The 19,775-nt window shown below is 35.6% G+C and overlaps 1 protein-coding gene across 1 annotated transcript in view; it reads left to right on the top strand.

Annotated features, from left to right (window-relative positions):
• The window catches only part of LOC116910936 (contactin-associated protein like 5-2), a 222,971-nt gene that overhangs the window by 5,270 nt on the left and 197,926 nt on the right, over positions 1-19,775 (top strand). The gene's annotated exons all lie outside the window — the stretch shown is intronic.

The following is a 19,775-nucleotide window of genomic DNA, read 5'->3' as shown; positions in this document are numbered from 1 at the left end:
TATGTCTCCTTAGGAGTGTATATATGTCTATATGTATGTTTCTGTATGTGTGTGTGTGTGTATGTATGTGTGTATATATGTGTATGTGTATGTATATGTGTATGTGTGTATATAAATATGTATACACATGTGTTTGTGACTATGTGTATACATGTATATATGTATATATGTGTATGTATGTGAGTGTGTGTATGTGTATATATGTGTATGTGACTGTGTATATGTATGTGTGTGAATGTGTGTGAGTATTTGTATATATATATGTGTATTTATATGTGTGTATCTCTGTGTATGTGTATAAAATGAGTTCATGTGTGTGTGTGTGTCTGTGTGTGTGTGTGTGTGTGTGCATATTTCTTGCGATGGAAATTAAAGACATTCTCGTGTTAGGAAAAAACTATCTGTAAGTTATATCTATAGTCTTTTTTGTTTAATTAATTTCAAGTAATTTATTATCTTAATACTGGATCTCATGTAATTTAAGGTAGTATTGAACTCTCTTAAACTGCTAACACCTCTGCATTTAATTCCTGGATACTGGGTTTACAGTTGTGCATGCCCACAATCCCCTTCATGTGGTACTAAAAATGGAACTCTGCTTCAGAAAAAATAAAAATGGGTCAGTGGCTACTGGTACCCATGAATTCCCACTCCATGCAAATCCGCAGGAGTTACATAGTCCAGCTGTTTATCTTCCAGCTGATTTCTCACACAGTCCCCTTAGAAGGTCGTTACCACACCTGACACACACATCCCATTCTAGTTTGGCCTGGTGCCACTTGTGATCCCACTGTTTCTCTTCCAGCTGCTTTCTCACACTGTCCCCTTAGAAGGTCGTTACCACACCTGACACACACATCCCATTCTAGCTTGGCCTGGTGTCACTTTAGGCCCAGGCATTCTATAGCTGCCCTCTCCAGGCTGCCTCTCTACCCACCAAGAACTTTTCTTACATCTTCTGTAGCCCTGTAAAATCAGAGTTCTAGAAACTTGAAATTTATCAATCAGATTTATATGTTAAGATCTCAATCTACAGAATATCCATACAATAAGCTCACCACCAATTAATAAAGATATAAACCACCCACTTAGACAAGATAAAATTGACCTAGTCCACCTGAATCTGAATCATCCTGCTCCATCATATCCATTTTTATTTCTCCCACTTCTCCTCCTCCGTCTCTCCCCTTCCCAGACTTTTTCCCACATACCTTTCCTTCTCATCCAATGATAGGCTTTGCATATCCTGGACCTGTCCTGCTACATAATGACATCATGGTACATACCACCCTTTCTGTTTAATTATTATTTTGTTCACTATAAACTGTGCACAACTATTAACATTAAAAATCATGTAGATAACTAGGTTTTCTCAAAGTTAGTTTGGGTGAGCTTTGAAACTAACTAGTCTTCAACTCCATCAGAAATCTGAGAATGGCCAATTATCTACAAACAGGAAGCCTAACACTGCTTCCAGAGCTGAGTCAGGTTGTAGAGACAAATTTCTACTAGCTCAGTCCTCTGTTAGCAACATATGAGAGCTAGTATTTAGTCTTCTGGCCCAGGATCAATTGACAGAGCTTTGAAATGCACAAATCTAGAAGGGCTGATAATTCTGGCTGAGCAAAGATTATCAGTTGAGTATTTTGCATAATGTGTCCCTTTTTGATCAGTATTGGTCTGTAGATGAAATAGGCAGTTTCTGGCCAGTGGCTGCCTAGCCACAAAGTATAACCTCACCTGGAGATAGAGATGTTCAATTTCTTCTTTAACTCCACCACAGGGGAAGTGTTTGGAGCAGATATGTCTCACTAAAAGATACATACCTTTAAATGTCTTATTTTGTGGATTTCGGATTTTTTTTGAAAACCATCTATCTATATAAGGTAATGTGGACTATTGTTCACTAACTATTCTCAACTATTTCTGACAAGAATATTTAAAAACCACTCTAATGGTAAACTAGGAGCCACAAATTTGTTATTTGGCTCCTAATTCCTATGTTTAATCAACTGAGAAGATTGTAATGACATAAGTCAAAGAACTGAGTCCAAACTTTGTAATATTAAAATTTTGTAACGAATAAATTCTATACCAATGTGAAGATATGACTTTAGCTTGGTTACCAAATGAGATTATGGCTGTACAAATCAATTCTAGCTAATTCCGCCCTTTTAAATTATGACCATTTCTAAATTCCTCATCAAAACAACCTTAGGATAAGCACTTATAGCTTATGTGCAGACAGGAATTTTAACATCCGTTTCCATGTTCTCTCAGCTCCCTCTCCTCACACTGGCCTCCTCTGCCTCTCTAAAACTTTTTCTCCCACCCATCCTTCCTTCTCATCCAATCACAGGCCTCATTTTTATCCTGTACCTGCCTTCACCTGCATAATGACATCAACCTACAGAATTCTATCAACCAAGTAGCATCAGGAACCTCTGTATTTTTAACATTCAAGTAATATTTTATTCAGTAGAAGCCTTAACCTACTGAGTATGTGAGATTTTAGGACTGCCCCATCATACAAGACTGCTCTTTTGCAATTTTAAAGGCTCATTAAAGAAATAGAAAGAAAATATGAGAGATTTTGAATACAGATAAAAGTTCAAAAAACTATATCTTGAAAGATTAGTAGTATTCTTTATGATTCAGCTCACTATATTAGACTATAATAAAGATGAATGCATTGTTTATCATTATTGAATTGTATGCAATGGATTATTTAGTCAAATTAGGCCTATGACTTTGACACTAAGACACAAAGTTTTACTTGTAAATACTTGGTGTGTATGTGTGTGTGTGACACAGGAAATCAAAGTTCAGGACAGTGAGAGGCAAGATATAAGAATAAGCTAGAGGATGAAGGAGAAACTGTATGATTAAGAGCACATATTGCTAATGTAGAGGATTTAGGGTTAATTCCAAACATACATATGGGATGACTCACAACTGCCATTGTCTCCATCTCTGGAAGACCTGACACCTTCCTCTTGCCTCTTGGGATACTTGCACACACATGTACATATAACAACTTCATAAAAACACAGAACATTTTTTTAATAAAAAGGATAAGTCGAAACTAGCTGATGAAGGATATATAAACGTTTATAAGGAACTTAAATTATGGTGAATAAAATACATTTAATTACTATTTGAAGGGCAGCTGGATATTTGTTTCAAGTGTCAGTCAAACTACAAGTACTAAAAATATATTAAATAGAACCCACTTAGGCTTCATCTGTAACTACTAAATCAGAAATTCTGGGAAAGTTGTTCATGCTTAGAAAACCTTCAGGTAATTTCTGATACCCCACCTCCAACCCCTGAAAGCCACAATCTTGAATCTCTCTCTTTCTCTCTTTGAACATTACATGCAGCATGGGCTTGTCCTTGGGTGAAACAAATCTATGGGTAATTGTCAAATTTTGTTACATGTGAAGTAGACAAGGCTTATAATTACCTGGAGCAAGCTTCTAGGCACACTTTTAAGGAATTATCTAAATTAGTTAGCATGTTTTTACAGGTGGTTTTTAAGTCTATGTGTCTATTGATATGGTAAAACACCATCACCACCAGCAGCTTGTAAAAGAAAAAATGTATATTTTAGCTTATATTTCCAATTATCTGTCCATCATCAAGGAAAGTGAGAATGGGAACTCAAGGTAGGAGCCAGGTGGCAGAGAACATGTAGAGACCACCATGGAGGAGTGCTGTTTTCTAGTTTGCTCCTCAAGTTTTACTCAAATATCTTTGTTATATATGTCAGGTCCAGAGTTGCCAACCATGACTGACACCACCCACTGTGAAGTGGGATTTCCCATATCGATTATCAATCAAGGAGATAAATGCACCACAGGCTACTTCACAAGCCAACCTTGCAGTGAACATTTTTGAAATGACAGTCCCTCTGCTCAAATGACAGTAGCTTATGTCAAGTTGACATAAACCAGCCAGAATAGAGTGATTTTAGTGTTAATGGAGCTAGAAACCCATTCCCATGAATGACAGACACTATTCCCTGGGATGAGATCCTGGACTTTATTAAAAGAAGAAAGTGAGTTGGGTAAAAGCACTCATCACTCTGTGCCTTGGCTCTGGGTACCATGTCACTATCGAGTTCCGTCAGTTCCTGCTACTTGGAATTTCTGCCATGATCAATTGTAATCTTGAATGGTGAGCAGAAATAAACACTTCTTTCCTTAAGATGCCTTTTCAGTGTATTTTATCAGGAAAAGAAACTTAACTAAAAGAAACTGCTAGATAGTACATAGGAAACATTTAGACAAAATTTATTACTCTAGTAAGATAGAAGATAAAAGTGTAGAAAGAAATAATGAAAAAATTTGGACAAAACTTTTCTTCTTTCAGTCATTATCATGAACTTTAAGAAAGTTTTTTCCCTTTGATGCCAACTTCTGTTCAGTGTACTGTAGATAATATATGTCATTCTGTAATTTCAAAATGCACATTGACATCCTTTGACACAATGTTCCAGATACCAGGTAGGTAAATTTGAATTGTTGACAATGGAAGATCTTTGAGTACCCATCACTTTTCTTTTTCAACATGTTTAATTGATTGAAGAACCAAAGAGATCACAGGAAATTAGATTTACCTCAAAGCACAGAGATACCTTTAATGAACACAAAGACAACATCGACAAAAAGAAAGTCAAGTGCTTACTCATTGTCATCATTTTTGTGAAATACTTTAATGTCCAAGGTAATTGTTCTAAAATCTATTCTACTACCTAATTTGCCATTGATTTGCAAGCCTTTTTGCCCTTATATGATCTCATTAGCATAGGTATTCTATGAGTCACAGCTGTGTGACACAAAAATGAATGTAAGCTTTTAGGGAAGTGAAACTCAGTGGTGATAGTTTATGCAGTTGTATCTGCTTCCTTCAGGTACGTCTTGTCTTGTAAAATATACTCCATATGAGTGGAACACCTTGAAATATCTCTTTCAAGTGATTGTTGTTTTAGGAGACTCAAACTTTTGCCAGAATTTGTGGACAGGTTATTCTCAACGTCATAAAAAGAAGGCAGATTGAGAATGATGTCAAACACCAGCCAAGGAAAAAAAAATCAAAATGCGAAGGAGACTTTTAGAAAAAGATGGCTTCAATGGGAAGAGGACAATAAGACAATATTGGCAAATAATATGATTGAGACATACTATACATAGTGCACATATGTAATAAACTATAAATAATGTATTAATAAGAAATATTCATTATATTCATACAATTCCAAAACTAACTTTACAGACATTTCTGAGAAAATGAAATGACAGTTTTAACATTCAACAGCATGGCGGTCCTTCTAAAAATGGCATAGATTTCAGAGAATCAGTAATAAAACTTAGGGTAATTTTCATTTCTATAAAGCAAATCAAAGTCCTTCTATTAAAAAGTGAATGTTTATGGCATAATAATCTACCAAATAACTAAAAACAATGTTTCAAAATATAAAACTAACAATATAGTCTTTTTACAAGTCAACAAATTAAGTATAGGAAGACAATAAAAGAATACACACACATAATACAAGTATAGATTAGTTTACCCTATGCAAAATTATTATCCTTATGATTTCCAGAACAGGAAATTCTAACCATGCTCCAGTGAGGATAACTCAGACTTTCAAGACTACCATCCTACAGCATGTCCTGTTTGCATGTACATTATACTTCATTGTTGGCATTTTAATAAAATATTTATAAAAGGACAAAATAAATCTATATTAGACATATTTTCCCATCCGAAACTGAGCTCCTTAAACTTTGTTCATAGTTATATGCTAAGAATTTGAAAAAAGCAAGAAGGGAAATAGTTGGATACTCTCATAGTAGTTATGCAACTACTTCACTTTGGGTACCTCTTTCCTGGTAAGTCATTATGGTAGTTCACAGGCCTGATGGCTGAGTACCCACTGATACATCTGCTACTGTGAATGATAGCTGGATGGGAATAAGCTTGTTCTTTAAACCCAGCCTAATTTTTATAATTCCATAACAAAAGTGTATATGCTATCAGCAATAAATCTTACTATCAAGTTCCAGTTGACAACCCAGAACAATAGTAATTCCTTTTAGGGAATTATGGTGGAAATTTTTTTCATGGCCCCAAAGGTACTGTAAAAATTATGATTAGCCCCACATTAGAACAGCTTGCCAGAGTGTCACAATGACATTGCATGTGTCCACACAGACAAAAGTCCATACTAGAACAGGATGTTCTTGGATCATCTGAGATATAAATGATATTCTACTTAAAAACAAGCAAAGAAACTAAGAGGCAAATCAAACCATGTTGGAAGGACAGTGAAGTGCTTGTTTCAGTAGCTTTTGAGAGTGGAATGAAAGAGAAGGAACAATATCATGTTAAAATATCAATCTTTAAGTAACATTCACAATTTTGTGCCATATTTTAAAAAGAAGCAGGCCACAGAAAGGATGAATACTTCATGACATAGATCTTACAAGTGCTTTTAAAATTATTTTTTTCATACCTTTTTATTCACCAATTTTCTTTTAAAATTCCATTTTTGCTGTGCATATTGGTACATACCATTAATACTGGCACTGAGCAGTAAAGACAGACAGGTTTCTAGGAGCATGACATCATCCTGGTTTACATAGTGAGTTCCAGAACAGCCACAGGTATATAGAGAGACCCTATCTCAATATAAAATATTAATATATACATATACACATATATTTTCTGTCATATTTAATACTGTATAGTTTTGATACTTATTATGATGTGTCTGTTGTATGTACATATGCATGTGTACATGTGAGGGCACATTTGTATGACAGCTAAAACTCAACACAAGATGGTTTTTCTTTCTCTTTTCCAAATTTATGAATTTATTTTAATGCATTTATTTATTGTTTATATAGTCATTATGATATATATCCCTAAGTATATACCACTTTAATCATACTGAGAGAGTTGAATCCTACATGGTGTATATTGTGTATGTCAAGAACCAACTCTCTCAGTTGTTTTCTGATTCCTACATGTTGTCTTTGGCAGGAATATTTTTTCCCAGTAATAACTAACACTCAAAATATTAAATAAATGTTTTTAAGAACAGATAAATAGTCTAGGATGAGAATAAGAAAAACAAAACCCACCCAGTGTAGAGCTCTGGCTGCCATATGAATGTGCACACACATGTATGAGGACTTACATGCACACATGATTGTGACATTGCAAAAGATACATCTTAATATTTATTAAAAGTAAACAGATGACTTTAACTTGACACTACATCTTTTAATGCTGTCCTATACCAAGAAAGCCCATCATTCCTCCCTTTATTTTTTTTATTTTATTTATTTTTTTTTTTTTAGTGCTGACGGATGAGTTGAGAGCCACATTCATGTTAGGTGATTGCCCAACCACTCAGCATCTTCCCTGAATAAGGCTGTCTTGGAAGGCTTTCTGTGGTGTGGTTCCTGCTGTGTTTACACCAGTGTGCAAAGCAACCAATCCTGCATTCTTTGATTGTATCAGCATTCCTAGAAGTGATTGATAACATATTTTCTTGCTTTATCCAAGTTTCTGCTAGAATGTTGATAACATTTCTTAATTAGTCTTCCATTTTTTGTGGAGATAGCTAGTCAGACATTTGGAGACAGGTGGAGTTATTTTAGTTATCAGTAAAATAATAGAAAATTAGCCAGATTCCCTCAGACATATACCAGGCCTGGGTCAAGAATATAAATGGAGAGCCATATGTCCTAATCTAAATATTTAAAGAGTTACAAATTAAGCTATGGATTTACTCAACAAAATGTATTCAACTTTCTCAGTATCATCAGAATTCCTTCAAAGTCACAGTGTATCATGTCAGCTTTGTCCATACTGTTAACAGCCCTCTCCTAGCCTCAGAAAACAGAGGAATAGAGAACAGTGTTAATTTGGATGGTGATATCACACTTTTTAGTGAAGAGACTCACATTTATTGAGAAGGTCAGGGTGCAAAACATTAGTGACACTCTTCTGTATTTCACACCTGGCTATGACCACTGTTCCCAAGAAGCAGAAGGTGATCTCTGGATGCACAGATAATGCCATATCCACAGCAGGAGTCCCTGTTTTATCAGCATAGGAGAACACTGTAATAAAGACTTTCCTACAAATTTTCTCTACAGAAATAAAATGTATACAATTTGACCAATTGGCCAAAGAATCTAATGTTTGATATGTGCAACCAACACCTATAACATTTATGTCAGACTTATGTGACTTTCTCTCTGTGGTCTGAGTTTATGAAAGATACCAATTATGTCCTTTAGCAGGAAGAACCACAGACATTACTCACGATTTGGTCCGTATCTATCATCAAGTACAAGACCTGATCACACATAGAAAAACAGGGTAGGGTCCTCGGGGAAAGCTGGAGTGGTCAGTTTGTACTTCAAATATTCCAGGGGCAACATCTTTCACTCTCTGCTTTGCCTTCTGTTTTGTCTCTGCCAGAGCTATAGCATGGATCAGATCATTGTCTGTGTCTATCATAATATAGCCAACTGCCAGGTCAGGCTGCTGGGATTGATAGCATGCTGGGGCTATGAAATTTTGAGCTTTCTTAAAAATAAGATTGAGTTGAAATGACTTAGTAAGATATTGTCTTTCAAGCATGACAATTTGACTTCAAAAGTGTTAGATATTGTTATACATATTTAAAATCTCAGTGATACATGGAACATTGGAGCTTACTCTTCAGTCTTGCTGTATTGGAAAGCTCTAGGATAAATGAGACACCATGTCTATATTACATGCTTTCTATTGCTATAACATTCCCAGAGTAAATTACAGAAGAAAGAGTTTATTTGGGACTCAGAGTTTAGAGGTTAAATTCCATGATTACAGAGTGTAGGTTGCAGGTATTTCAAATCAATCAATTCTTGAAAATACAGAACTCATCAAAAAACTGAGATTACAGGCTTTATCTTCTAATGATGAATGCTTATCAACTATGACTGAATTCTAGCCATCACGGTTGGATTGTCATTATTGAAGTTTCAAGTTACACAGAGGAAAGATGTTTCAGTTAGAAAAGCATTTCAGTTGAAAAATGAGGATCTGAATCCCATCCTTAGAACACTGCTGTACTTTGCATTCTTCTGCTGTCATACATTCCATGACCAAAACCGATTGAGGAGGAAAGGCTTTACTTCCTCTCATTCTTACCAAGTATTGGACAATCTCTGGAGGAATAAATGTAAGCAATCCAAGCAGAGCCTACTGAAGATTACTGCTTACTGACTAGTTTCCCATGAATTGATTAGCCTGCCTTCTTCATTAGAACAGGACCAGTTACTACAGGTGGTAAAGTTTATAGTGGGCTGGCACCTACCAAACCAGTCATTACTCAAGAAAATGCCCCCAAGGCCTTCATATAGGTCAGTCTGATGGAGGTATTTCACCAAGGAAGTGTTCCTTTTCCTAGAAGACTCGGTTTGTATCAAGTTGACAAAATAACCAATCAACCAAACAAGTAAATAAACTAACTTTTAATATTGATGTTCAAAGAAAGCCATATGTAGCAGGCAAGCATTTAAACCTTGGTGCTGGGGAGGCAAAAAAATTTGGATTTCTGGTGCTAACTTGCCAGCCAGCCTCAAAACCCAATGAGAGACATTGTCTCAAAAAAGCAACAGGCAGTCCCTTAAGAACAATACTCCATATTTATCTCTGACTCACATGTATGAATGAACATACATATACACATTTATATTCAAAACAATGCTTTATTTTTTATAATATATGAATGTCTGTGGATGTGCACTTGTTATTGCTCACCCATGAAGGTCAGAGGTCAGTTTGAAAGAATCCATGTTTTTCTTCCACTCTTTTATGGTACCGATCCGCTTAGACTGGCAGGCTTCTTGGCCAAGTGTTTTTACATACTTATCTATCTTACAAGCCTTCAAATTAATATTTAAAAATTTTACCAGATAATTAAGAATTCTTGTCTTGTTCTATAGTACCACGTGGAACTTTGCCTGCTATTTCTAATAGCCATGGCATTTCCAGGTGGCTCAGTGACACCTGACTTGGTTACATTTCAGAGGATACTAGAAAAGAAGAAAAGACTTCATGCCCATCCTTGGAGACTTTCCATCATGAAATTGACTACAAGAGCAAAGGCAAATAAAATAGTCATATATTTTGAGAAACTATAAAAGTGCAAACAGCAGGATCTGCATTCAAACTGATCTGGAGAAAAAAAATATATAAAAGAGGAACTCCTTGTCATGGAAGTAGCATCAAAGATAAAAAAAAATAAAGAGGTCAGGTAGGAGTTAAAGAGGGGTAATAAAGTAATATTAAAAAAGAGAAGCACATTGTGGAACTCAAAGCATTTAACATCAAAGAAGGCTTTTTTATAATTCTTTTTAGCTTGATTGTCCATGACACCAGAAATCTCATCATATCCCTAGAGAGAGGATATTGGACAAAGCAAGCTGTGAGTGGAAAAGCAATCTCTCTGGTTTTATTTGAGCCTAAGATCAAAGAAAGACAAACCGTATAATTCATCAGGACAAGCAAATTACAAGGCAACAAAATTTTCAAAAAACACAAGGCCAAATAGAGTGAAAAGGAATGGCTTATCATGTTGTTTGATCAAAGTCAGCAAATATTGGTTTGCTCTAGGATTGAACCACATATTCAGAAATGAGGGGGCTGGAGAGACAACTCACTTAATATACTGTATGCTACATAAACATAAAGACTTGAATTTCATTACCCAATCCCGTGGAAAAAGTCAGATGGGCACAGTGGCTTGTGTTCCAACATTGGGAGATGGAACTAGAAAAGACCCTGGGATCTTTTTGGCATATAGTCTTTCAAATTAGTAAACATTAGGTTCAGTGAGAGACCCACCATCAAAAGTAAGATTGGAAGTGGATTGAGGAAGACACCACATATTGAACCTTGGCTTCTACATGCATGTCCAAATATGCACATTCCTGTTGTTGTAAAAAATATAAAAAATATAAAAAAAGTATGTCTGTCTTTTATCCCCCTCAATCCAATCCTCAGTGCCCCCAAGATATCTGCTGCATATCTTAATTCTCAGTCAGTAAAGCATCTCCCCTGCTCTGCTCCATCCCATATCACTTAATGCCAAAGGCCTCTCTCTGAGACTGGCAGCAATCTCTTTTACCTATCTAGTTCCCAAGGCAGAGTTTCATGAAGAAACACACATCCCAACTCTGTGGCACCACATATTCTTACACTTATATTTACTACATGAAGAACACACAACACACATGTTTGACTCAATTGATAAGATATAATTGCCTACTTAAACATACAAAGCTCCAGTACCATCCATCCCATAAGAACATTAATAACAACTTGTAAATACACAGAGTGGAATCTTAACATCACCTGTCATATTGTCCAACAAAACTTCTCTCCCTGTCTCCTCCTGTCTCTCTTTGCTCCTTTCTGTTCCAGTCTCCTCCTCTTCCTTCACTTTCTTCCTCCCATCCTTCCTTTTCCTCCAAAACCAAGACTGGACACCACCCACTGTGAAGTGATTTCCCATATCGATTATCAATCAAGGAGATAAATGCACCATATACATTTCACAAGCCAACCTTGCAGTGACATTTTTGAAATGACAGTCCTCTGCTCAATGACAGTAGCTATGTCAGTTGACATAAACCAGCCAGAATAGGAGTGATTTTAGTGTTAATGGAGCTAGAAACCCATTCTAGCTGAAATGACAGACATATTCCCCGGGATGAGATCCTGACTTATTAAAAGAAGAAAGTGAGTTGTAAAAAGTACCATCACTCTGTGCCTTGGCTCTGGGTACCATGTCACTATCGAGTTCCGCAGTTCTCATTACTTGGAATTTCTGCCAAGACTCAGTTCGTAATCTTGAATGGTGAGCAGAAATAAACACTCCCTTTCCTTAAGATGCCTTTTCAGTGTATTTTATCAGGAAAAGAAACTTAACTAAAAGAAACTGCACAGATAGCATATAGGGAGACATTTAGACAAAACTTTATTTACTCTAGTAAGATAGAAGATAAAAGTGCAGAAAGAAATAATGCAAAATTTGACAAAACTTTTCTTCTTTCTGAAAGTCATTATCATGAACTCTAAGAAAGTCCTCTGATGCCAACTTCTGTTCAGTGTACTGTAGATAATATATGTCATTCTGTAATTTCAAAAATGTACATTGACATCCTTTGACACAATGTTCCAGATACCAGGTAGGTAATTTGAATTGCTGACAATGGAAGATCTTTGAGTACCCACTACTTTTCTTTTCTTCAACATGTTTACCTTGATTGAAGAAACCAAAGAGATCACAGGAAATTAGATTTACCCTCAAAGCTACGGGTGGAGATACTGCCTTTCCTGAATGCACACATAGATGCATCTACAGAAATGTCAAGTGCTACTACTCATTGTCACTATTTTGTGAAATACTTTACGTCCAAGGTACTGGTTCTAAAATCTATTCTACTACCTAATTTGCATTGATTTGCAAGCCTTTTGCCCTTTATATGACTCATTAGCATAGGTATTCATGAGTCACAGCTGTGTGACAGACAAAATGAATGTAAGCTTTTAGGGAAGTGAAACCTCGAAAGTGGTGAGTAGTTTATGCAGTTGCATTCTGCTTCCTTCAGGTAATGCCTTGTCTTGTAAAATATACTCCATATGATAGAACACCTTGAAATATCTCTTCTGCTGGATTGCTGTTTTAGAGACTCAAACTACAGAATTGTGGACAGGTTATTCTCAACGTATTACAAAAAGAAGGTGTATCGAGAATGATGTCGCAAACACCAGCCAAGGAAAAAAAATCAAATGCGGATGAGATTTTTAGAAAAAGATATTTCCAGATGGAAGAGGACAATAAGACAATATTGGCAAATATTGAAGGATTGAGACATACCATAATAGTGCACATGCGTAATAAATTATAAATAATGTATTAATAAGAAATATTCTACTATATTCATACAATTCCAAAACTAACTTTACAGACATTTTGAGAAAATGAAATGGACAGTTTTAACATTCAATAAAAGCATGGCGGTCCTTCTAAAAATGGCATAGATTTCAGAGAATCAATAACAAAACTTAGGGTAATTTCATTTCTATAAAACCAAATCAAAAGTCCTTCTATTAAAAAAGTGAATGTTTTGTATAATAATCTACCAAATAACTAAAAAACAATGTTTCAAATATAAAACTAATGTAATATAGTCTTTTACAAGTCAACAAATTGGTATAGGAAACGTAAAAGAAATACACACACATAATACAAGTATAGATTAGTTTACCCTATGCAAAAATTATTATCCTTAAGGGATTTCCAGAACAGGAAATTCTAACCATGCTCCAGTGAGGATAACTCAGACTTTCAAGACTACCATCCTATACTGTCCTGTTTGCATGTACGATTATACTTCATTGTTGGCATTTTAATAAAAATATTTATAAAAGGACAAAAATAAATCTATATTAGACATATTTTCCATCCGAAACTGAGCCCTTAAACTTTGTTCATAGTTATATCGAAATTTGAAAAAAAGCAAGAGGGAAGTAGTTGGATACTCTCATAGTAATTGCAACTACTTCCACTTTAAACCTCTTCCTGGTAAGTCACGGTAGTTCACAGGCCTGATGGCTGAGTACCCCACTGATACATCTGCTATGATGAATGATAGTGGATGACAACAAGCTTGTTCTTTAAACCCAGCCTAATTTTTATAATTCCATAACAAAGTGTATATGCTATCAGCAAATAAATCTACTTATCAAGTTCAGTTGACAACCCAGAACAATAGTAATTCCTTTTAGGGAATTATGGGTGAAATTTTTTTCATGGCCCTAAAGGTACTGTAAAAATATGATTAGCCCCACATTAAGAACAGCTTGCCAGAGTGTCACAATGACATTCAAAGGTGTCCACACAGACAAAAGTCCATACTAGAACAGGATGTTCTTGGATCATCTGAGATATAAAACGATATTCTACTCTAAAAACAACTTAAAAGAAACTAAGAGGCAAATCAAAAACCATGTTGGAAGGACAGTGAAGTTTGTTTTCAGAAGCTTGAAAGTGGAATGAAAAAGAAAAGGAACAATATCATGTTAAAAAATATCAATCTTTTAAGTAACATTCACAATTTTGTGCTATATTTTAAAAAAAGCAGGCCACAGAAAAGGATGAAATGCTTCATGACATAGATCTTACAAGTGCTTTTAAAATTATTTTTTTTCATAATTTTTTATTCACCAATTTTCTTTTAAAATTCCATTTTTGCTGTGCATTAAATTATACCATTAATACTGGCACTGACAGTAAAGATAAGACAGGTTTCTAGGAGCATGACATCATCCTGGTTTTATATAGTGGTTCAAACAGCCACAGGTATATAGAGAGACCTATCTCAATATAAAAATATTAATATATACATATACACATATATTTTCTGTCATATTTAATACTGTAGTTTTGATACTTATTATGATGTCTGTTGTATGTACATATAGATGTGTAAGTACATGTGAGGGCACATTTGTATGACAGCCAAAAACTCAACACAAGATGGTTTTTCTTTCTTTTTCCAAATTTATGAATTTATTTTAATGCATTTATTTATTGTTTATATAGATCATTATGATATATATCCCTAAGTATATACCACTAATCATACTGGGAGGTTGAATCCTACATGGTATTATATTGTATATGAGGAACCGCTCTCTCCAGTTGTTTTCTGATTCCCTACATGTTTGTCTTTGCAGGAATATTTTTTCCAAGTAATAACTAACACTCAAAATATTAAATAAATGTTTTTAAGAACAGATAAATAGTCTAGGGATGAGAATAAGAAAAAACAAACCCACCCAGTGTAGAGCTCTGGCTTGCCATGGCGACTTTGCACATACGTATGAGGACTTACATGCACACATGATTTGGTATTGCAAAAGATGCATCTTAATATTTATTAAAGTAAAGTGAGATTACTTTAACTTGACACTACATCTTTAAATGCTGGGTCCTAGCCAAGAAGCCCATCATTTCCTCCCTTTATTTTTTTATTTTATTTATTTTTTTTTTTTTTTAGTGCTGTGGATGGGTGAGTTTATCATGTTAGGTGATTGCCCAAACCCTCAGCATCTTCCTGGAATAAGGCTGTCTTGGAAGCGCTTTGTGGTGTGGTTCCTGGTGTTTTACACCAGTGTGCAAAGCAACCAATCCTGCATTCTTTGGATTGTATCATGGCATTCCTTGAAGTGATTGATAGCATATTTTCTTGCTTTATCAAGTTTCTGCTAGAATGTTGATGAAGCATTTCTTTGAGTAGTCTTTCATTTTTTGTAGGATAGCTAGTCAGACATTTGAGACAGGTGAGTTATTTTAGTTATCAGTAAAAAACAATAGAAAATTAGCCAGATTCCTCAGACAATACCAGGCCTAAATAAGAATATAAATGAAACCTATGTCTAATCTAAAATATTTAAAAGAGTTTCAAATTGCTTATGGATTTACTCAACAAAATGTATTCAACTTTAAGTATTTCATCAAGAATTCCTTCCAAAGTCACAGTGTATCATGTAATTTTATTTCATACTGTTAACAGCAATCTCTCCTGCTCAGAAAACAGAGGAATAGAGAACAATTGTTAATTTGGATTGGTGATATCACACTTTTAGTGAAGAGAACTCACATTTATTGAGAAGGTCAGGGTGCAAAACATTAGTGACTTTCTTCTGTATTTCACACGGCAAGGCCACTGTTCCTGTTAGGCAGAAGATCTCTGACATGTACAGATAATGCCATGTCTACAGCAGGAGTCCCTGTTTTATCAGCATAGAGAACACTGTAATAAAGACTTTTCCTAAAATTTTCTACAGAAATAAAATGTATAATTTGACCAATTGGCCAAAGAAGAATCTAAAGGTTTGATATGTGCAACAACACCTATAACATTTATGTCAGACTTATGTGACTTTTCTCTGTGGTCTGGTTTATGAAAGATACCACCATGTCCTTTAGCAGGAAGAACCACCGGACATTACTGAAATTTGGTCCGATTATCATCGGGCACAAGACCTGATCACTTTTTAGAAAACAAGGTAGGGTCCTCAGGGAAAGCTGGAGTGGTCAGTTGTACTTCAAATATTCAGGGCAACATCTTTCCTCTCTGCTTTGCCTTCTGTTTTCTCTGCAGAGCTATAGCATGGATCAGATCATTGTCTGTGTCTATCATAATATAGCCAACTGCCAGGTCAGGCTGCTGGGATTGATAGCATGCTGGGCTATGAAATTTTGGCTTTCTTAAAATAAGATTGAGTTGAAATGACTAGTAAGATATTGTCTTTCAAGCATGACAATTTGACTTCAAAAGTGTTAGATATTGTTATACATATTTAAAATCTCCAGTGATACATGGAACATTGGAGCTACTCTTCAGTCTTGCTGTATTGGAAGCTCTAGGATAAATGAGACACCATGTCTATATTACATGCTTTCTATTGCTATAACATTCCCAGAGTAAATTACAGAAGAAAGAGTTTATTTGGGACTCAGAGTTTAGAGGTTAAATTCCATGATTACAGAGTGTAGGTTGCAGGTATTTCAAATCAATCAATTCTTGAAAATACAGAACTCATCAAAAAACTGAGATTACAGGCTTTATCTTCTAATGATGAATGCTTATCAACTATGACTGAATTCTAGCCATCACGGTTGGATTGTCATTATTGAAGTTTCAAGTTACACAGAGGAAGATGTTTGTTAGAAAAGCATTTCCAGTTGAAAAAATGAGGATCTGAATCATCCAGAACACTGCTGTACTTTGTATTCTTCTGCTGTCATACATTCATGACAAAAACTGATTGAGGAGGAGCGTTTACTTCTCTCATTCTTACCAAGTATTGGACAATCTCTGGAGAATAAATGTAAGCAATCCCAAGCAGAGCCTACTGAAGATTACTGCTTACTGACTAGTTTCCCATGAATTGATTAGCCTGCCTTCTTCATTAGAACAGGACCAGTTACTACAGGTAGTGAAGCTTTATAGTGGGCTGGAACCTACCAAAACAGTCATTACTCAAAGAAAATGCCCCCAGGCCTTCATATAGGTCAGTCTGATGGAGGTATTTCACCAAGGAAGTGTTCCTTTCCTAGAAGACTCTAGTTTTTGTATCAAGTTGACAAAATAACCAATCAACCAAACAAGTAAATAAACCAATTTTAATATTATTGATGTTCAAAGAAAGCCATATGTAACAGGCAACATTTAAACCTTGGTGCTGGGAGGCAAAAAATTTGATTTCTGGTGCTAACATACCCAGCCAGCCCTCAAAACCAATGAGGAGACATTGTCTCAAAAAAGCAACAGGCAGTCCCTTAAGAACAATACTCCATATTTATCTCTGACTCACATGTATGAATGAACATACATATACACATTTATATTCAAAACAATGCTTTATTTTATAATATATGAATGTCTGTGGATGTGCACTTATTCACTCACCCATGAAGGTCAGAGTCAGTTTGAAGAATCCATGTTTTTCTTCCACTTTTATAAACGATCCGCTTAGACTGGCAGCAGGCTTCTTGGCCAAGTGTTTTTTACATACTTATCATATCTTACAAGCCTTCAAATTAATATTTAAAAATTTTACCAGATAATTGGGAATTCTTGTCTTGTTCTATAGTACCACGTGGAACTTTGCCTGCTATTTCTAATACTTGGCATTTCAGGTAGCTCAATGACACCTGACATTTACATTTCAGAGGATACTAGAAAAAAAAAAGACTTCATGCCCATCCTTGGAACTTTCCATCATGAAATTGACTACAAGAGCAAAAGGCAAATAAAATAATCATATATTTTGAGAAACTATAAAAGTGCAAACAGCAGGATCTGCATTCAAACTGATCTGGAGAAAAAAAATATATAAAAGAGGAACTCCTTGTCATGGAAGTAGCATCAAAGATAAAAAAAAATAAAGAGGTCAGGTAGGAGTTAAAAGAGGGGTAATAAAGTAATATTAAAAGAGAAGCACATTGTGGAACTTCAAGCATTTAACATCAAAGAAGGCTTTTTTTATAATTCTTTTAGCTTCGGGTGTCCATGACACCAGAAATCTCATCATATCCCTAGAGAGAGGATATTGGACAAAGCAAGCTGTGAGTGGAAAAGCAATCTCTCTGGTTTTATTTGAGCCTAAGATCAAAGAAAGACAAACCGTATAATTCATCAGGACAAGCAAATTACAAGGCAACAAAATTTTCAAAAAACACAAGGCCAAATAGAGTGAAAAGGAATGGCTTATCATGTTGTTTGATCAAAGTCAGCAAATATTGGTTTGCTCTAGGATTGAACCACATATTCAGAAATGAGGGGGCTGGAGAGACAACTCACTTAATATACTGTATGCTACATAAACATAAAGACTTGAATTTCATTACCCAATCCCGTGGAAAAAGTCAGATGGGCACAGTGGCTTGTGTTCCAACATTGGGGAGATGGAACTGAAAAGACCCTGGGATCTTTTTGGCTACATAGTCTTTCGAAATTAGTAAACATTAGGTTCAGTGAGAGACCCTGCATCAAAAAGTAAGGTGGAAGTGGATTGAGGAAGACACCACATATTGAACCTTGGCTTCTACATGCATGTCCAAATATGCACATTCCCTGTTGTTGTAAAAATATAAAAAATATAAAAAAGTATGTCTGTCTTTTATCCCCACTGGGTCCAGCTCCTCAGTGCCCCAAGATATCTGCTGCATATCTTAATTCTCAGTCAGTAAAGCATCTCACCTGCTCTGCTCCATCCCATATCATAATGCCAAAGGCCTCTCTCTGAGACTGGCAGCAATCTCTTTACCTATCTAGTTCCCAAGGCAGGTTTCCATGAAGAAACACACATCCCAACTCTGTGGCACCACACACATTCTTACACTTATATTGCTACATGAAGAACACACAACACAATAGCCTTTGACTCAATTGATAAGATATAATTGCCCACTTAAACATACAAAGCCCAGTACCATCCATCCCATAAGAACATTAATAACAACTTGTAAATACACAGAGTGGAATCTTAACATCACCTGTCATATTGTCCAACTAAGGCTTCTCTCCCTGTCTCTCCTGTCTCTTGCTCCTTTCTGTTCCAGTCTCCTCCTCTTCCTTCACACTTTTCTTCCTCCCATCCTTCCTTTTCCTCCAATGACAGGCCTCCTTCTATCTTGTACCTGCTTCACCTGTGACAACATCCCACATTTCACCCTTTTTGTCTAATTAAAAAAAAAAAAACTTTTCTCTCAGATATAAGCTGAGCACAATTATTATCAATTTATAATTAAAAGCATAAAATATATCTAACACCCAGTGCAATACTCTATCAGTTACACAGACCATTTATTTATCCATTCCAGCTTAAGAAACGCTTAAAATCTATATTACATCTTGGCTAGCTTGTTTACTATCTGAGAACTATTCAATAAAATATGTATTTTCAGAGTTAAACAGCCAGGTAGGCTATGAGACTATAATCAGTCTTTAACCCCATCAGATATCTGAGAATGACCAAATATCTATACACATAGGAAGTCTAACATGGCTTTTAGAACTGAGAGGTTGAAGAGACAAATCTCCACTAGCACAGTCCCCTGTTAGCAACATGTGAGCGCAAGTCTTCAGCCTTCTGGCCCAAAATTAACTGACAAACTCTTGAAGATT

Source organism: Rattus rattus, chromosome 10 (genome assembly GCF_011064425.1).
Source record: "Rattus rattus isolate New Zealand chromosome 10, Rrattus_CSIRO_v1, whole genome shotgun sequence".
NCBI classification, from domain to species: Eukaryota; Metazoa; Chordata; class Mammalia; order Rodentia; family Muridae; genus Rattus; species Rattus rattus.
Note: the sequence above shows the minus strand (reverse complement) of the source record. Positions and strands in the feature narration are given on the sequence as shown.